This window comes from Lactuca saligna, chromosome 5 (genome assembly GCF_052625555.1).
Source record: "Lactuca saligna cultivar CGN05327 chromosome 5, ASM5262555v1, whole genome shotgun sequence".
NCBI classification, from domain to species: Eukaryota; Viridiplantae; Streptophyta; class Magnoliopsida; order Asterales; family Asteraceae; genus Lactuca; species Lactuca saligna.
Genome location: NC_136421.1, coordinates 129,620,081 through 129,625,385, shown reverse-complemented (window position 1 = coordinate 129,625,385; position 5,305 = coordinate 129,620,081).

The window sequence follows — 5,305 nt, the reverse complement described above, 5'->3', positions numbered from 1 at the left end:
TGTAATGACTGCCAGAACCTTGAAGTGAATCTAATATCTCTGTCCGAGATAATGGATAAGGGAACACCGTGCAATCTTACAATCTCCCTAATGTAAGTTCTTGTAAGTTTCTCCATCTTGTCCGTTTCTTTGATCGGCAGGAAGTGTGCAGACTTGGTCAGCCTATCGACGATGACCCATATGGAATCAAGTCCACCCGTTGTCTTGGGCAACTTGGTTATGAAGTCCATAGTAATCCGCTCCCACTTCCATTCTGGTATCTCCAGTTGCTGTAGAAGACCGAAGGGTTTCTGGTATTCGACCTTTACCTTCGCACAAGTAAGGCACTTACTTACGAAGGTAGCAATATCTGCTTTCATGTTAGGCCACCAGTATAACTTTTTAAGATCCAGATACATCTTATCTAAACCTGGGTGGACGGAATAACAAGTGTTGTGAGCTTTGGTCATGACCAAGTCTCTGAAGCCACTGTGTTTCGGTGTCCAGATCCGATCCATGAGATATAAGGCTCCGCCACCCTTGACTTCCAAGTTCTTATCAATTCCTCTCAGGTATTCACCTGCCACATTTTCAGGTTTCAAAGCGTCGAGCTGAGCCTCCTTAATTTGCGTGGACAAGTGTGAAGGGATAGTTAGAGTCAAAGATTTGACTCTACGACCAGTATATTCTTTCCGGCTTAGGGCATCGGCTACTACGTTGGCTTTACCCGGATGATAATGAATTTCGCACTCATAATCACTTAGTAGCTCGACCCACCGTTGTTGTCTCATGTTGAGCTCCTTCTGGTCGAAAATGTGTTGTAGACTCCTTTGGAATTTATGGATTTGATGACCTTTACCCTAGGAGTTTACGGTAGTAAACTCAAGGGTTTACGGTTGTAAGATCTAAACGTTTTGACCATATGATAATTTGAGGTTTTACAAGTCCTTTGAAGCATTTCTACTTTGTGGTTTGGACTTTGGAAGGGACTAGGGCAACAAAACACCTCCTTTGAGGAGTTTACGGCCTAATGGCATTTTCCTTTGGGTTTACTACTGTAAACCCTTATGGAGAAGTCTATAGCCATGTTTTCAAGTCCCTAACACAAGTAGGTAAAAGTATGTGCTAGTCTCTAAGCCTAAGGAAGAAAAATGACCAACTTAAATCCACTTTAGGGTGTTTACGGTTTCGGGAGATCCCCAAACCGTAAACAACTATCTTTGATGGTCTTTGATGTTTTTCTAGGCTTAAACACAATAAGGAAGGGGTTAAACATGTCAAGGAAGGTTTAAACATCAACTAGGGCTTAGTTTTGAGGCTTAGACACACTTTGGTGTCATTTATGGTGTTTACGACCCAAGAACCTTCTTGGATCGTGAACACCTTGTTCCATGAGTTCTTGGCATAATTTCTTGATGTTAACTTGTAATACTATCTCAATAAGACTCAAGGAGTGAAGTACTTACAATAAGGAAGCTTGAAGTATGCTAAAAATCCAAGAACACTTAGTGTGTGTTCTTGGTGTTTTTGGAAATCTATTCAAAAACACAAAAGTGAATGGATGAATAGGTGCACAAACACTAGATTATGTGTTTAATCAACTTGGAATGGATAGAACACTTACAACTTTGAAGATCTTGAATTGTTTCTAGTTTGCTACTTGAGAGGTTTTCTTGAGTTTACTCTTTTGGATAAATGGGGAGTAAACTCATGTATAAGCATGAGTTCATGATTTTGGAAGTTTTTCCGAGTCAAACGTAAAAGCTTTTTAACATCCGGAAATTTCAGGTATTATATTTATTGTTTTTATTTTGAGTTTTGAGGAAGAACTTGGCGAGTTGGTGCGTAGACTCGTCGAGTAGAGATGCGATTTCTCATACGGGTTAATGACCGGACTCGACGAGTCACAATGGTGGACTTGGCGAGTTAGCGTTGTTTAATGAAACCCTAATTTCTCGGGTTTGGGGCCTATTTAAAGGGCCTTATGGCCGTCATTTGTGCTCACCAGCCCCCAAAGTGAAACCCTAGTGCATTTGAGCGTGTGGAGTGAGAGAAGGAGGCATTATCAACCATTGGAGGTGTTGTTTAGCAAGAGAAAGGAAGTTTTAGCCAAGAGGAAGCAAGAGGAACAACTTCCTGAAGATTTGAGGTCCAGAACATCACATTTGAGGTACCATTTTCAACCCCTTTTCTGTTGAGGTGATGTTCATGTTGATTTAGGGTTTGTTGAGCCCTTTTATGGCTAGATCTAGTGCCCATTTGGTCCCATAAGCGAGTTAGGTTCTGGATCTGGACCCTTGGAGGTCCAGAGTGTCCCTTTATCCAAGCTTTTTATGAATCCATGGAGGTTTTGGGTTGGGATCTTTGTGTTTGAGGTCAAAACACCATTTATGAGTCATTAGGTGTGATATGAGAGCTAAGACATGAAATTTACATGATAAATAAGCTTGGAAGGACTGGATCTATGAGTTAGTGGAATAGATCTGACCTTAGAAGGTCGTTTGGGGTTGTGCATGGAATGCACTCGTCGAGTCCATTGGCAGACTCGACGAGTTGGTGCAAGTTGTTCATAGATTTCGAACCAGGGGTTGAGTAACCGAGTTGGGTGAGTGACTCAGTGAGTCGGAAGGGACTCAGAGGAAATGGGGTCCTCGTAGGGACTCGGCGAGTCCACGCCAGACTCGGCGAGTCGGGGTTGACCATTGACCATTGACCAGAGTTGACTGGTGTTGACTTGATAGAGCTAGTCAACCTTAACTAGGAAGTGTAATTAGAGATATATTGTGTTATAGGAGGACTATAGCTCGGGAGATCGAGTACTAGTGATTTCAGGGATTTACGAGTTACCGAGATAAGCGACGTGAGTCTTCTCACTATACTTTACATTGAGTAGGTAAATAGAGTTATATGATACAGTGCTTTGTATATATTGTTTGTTGTACTGCATTCTTCTATGTGATTTAAGCTGTGCATGCTTGGAGAGTTAGAACCTGAGGGTTCACAGAGTTTGGGTGCATGGACCCACAGAGTTATAGCCTCGAGTGGCTAATGTGTGTTATATGTGGTATTTTGGGGAACTCACTAAGCTTTGTCCTTACAGTGTTTTGTGTTATGTGTTTCAGGTACTAGTGAGGAACGCGGGAAGGCGTCAGCTTGATCAGTACACACACGGGATTTTATGATACGAGATCTTGGGATATTGTTATATCTTATAGATTGAATTTCAAAGAGTTGGTATCAGTGCGTTGGTTTGAGGGATTCTGGTACACCTTCGGGAGTATTTGAACTCAAACTGAGGATTTGGAAAATATTTTCAAAAGAGAACAAAATTTTCTAAAAGAAGTAAAAGATTTTTTAGAGAAACACAAAGCAGAAACGTGTGTACGATCAGTCAGCGCCCGAACGTTGATTTCCCAAAATACCCTTACATTATGTATTCTCTTGCTAGAGTGGGCTAGGTATTCCTATTAGGACTAGAGTGCCCTGATTTGTGATGCCTTAGCCTAGGGATATGTGAGCTGCTATGAGATGTTTGAGAGTGAATAGGTAGCAGCGAGGAGCTTATGATAGATCTGTTAGAGAGTGGATTATGCATAGTAGAGTACTTGGGATTTGGGATCCGAAGAGGAGGACTTGGGGTGTATACTGATACGGTGCGGACAATAGTATTGGGCCCGTACTACTGAAAACACCGGGTCGGTGTACAGTCCAAGTAAGAATCTTTGGGATGCCAGGGATCAAGGAGGGATGAGCTATCGAGTGCGAGTATACTCGAGTGAATTTCTAATATATCGTATGTTGTATTTCAGAGGTAGATCATGGTGAGGACACGTCTTATGCCAGAGAGCAGCGGGGCTAGTGATGAGAAGATCCGTCGGATCATCCATAAGGAGGTGGCGGCAGTCATCAGGGCAGAGATACCAGAGATGTTCGGGTCTCTTAAGACAATGTTGATTGAGACTTTTGACGAGCGTTATGCTACTCTTTCTGAGGCTACTGTTGCAGCGGCTACCATAGCTGTTGCTGCTGCGAGGCCGCAGGGTAGTGATGTGTTGCTGTTCTGAGAGTTTAGCAACACGAAGCCACCAGGGTTTGATGGGATGCAGGATCCGATTGCGGCGATGAGATGGGTGTCTGATATTGAGGGTTGTTTTTACACATGCTGATGCCTGGAGCACGTGAGGGTTCGATTTGCGCTGAACCAGCTTCGCTTGGGGACGAAGGACTGGTGGAAGTTCACGACAACACACTATTCTCCAGCAGAGCTTGCTGTGGTGACCTGGGAGAGGTTTACCACCATGTTTCATGATGAGTACGTTCCTCCGGTGGAATGGGATCGGTTGGCACAGGAGTTTTTGACCCTTAAGCAGCGTACAGAGTCTGTTACGGTTATCACCAGGATGTTTCATGAGAGGGCGATGTTTTGCCCTGAGCACGTGTCATTTGAGCAGGCACATATGAGCCGTTATTTGAGCATTTTGCAGAGGGATATTCGGGAGTTCGTGGCGAACTCCTCATACCGGACATTTGTCGAGCTTCAGACAAATGCACGGAAGAGGGAGATCGAGCTAGAGACTCAGGCGAGGGAGGAGGCAGAGTCTCAGGGGAGGGATCGGCGACCAGCACAGTCTCAGCCGGCAGCCAAGCGGGCCATGCCCGCTGATCCCAGAGCAGGGAGCTAGAAGGGCCGCACTTGTGGGAAGTGCGGAAAGGGTAATGATGGAGTTTGTAGAGCTGGATCTTGCTATAAGTGTGGCAATGAGGGGCAGATGGCCAAGGACTGCCCCAAAGGGTTTGCAGTGTGTTTCCACTGCAATCAGACCAGACACCGGAAGGTAGAGTGTCCGCAGTTGCCGGGATCAGCTTAGGGAGCACCTCAGGGATCTGCCCCTGCCGCCATCAGAGCTACCGAGAGTCGGCCAGTGAAGGCCGAGGCACCGAAGGCACGAGGGAGAGCCTTCCAGTTGACCGTGGAGGAGGTCCGCGCAACACCCGATGTCGTGGCTGGTATGTATTCTCTCATGTAATTATTTAATGTTTAAGATTTTATGCTTATATTATGATATGCTTAGGTACTTTTCTTGTGAGTTCTGTACCTGCTTTGGTGTTATTTGACTCGCGTGCGAGTCGATCTTTTGTATCGTTGGCTTTCAGTCGGCACATCAACATTAGTCGAGAGGCGTTGAGTCGACCTCTGAGAGTTTCCATCGCCGACGAGAGAGTAGTATATGCCACGGAGGTAATTCGAGGATGTGTACTCGAGATTTTCGGTGTAGGGTTTCCTATTGATTTGGTCCCGATTGCAATGGGGGACGTCTGTGTCATC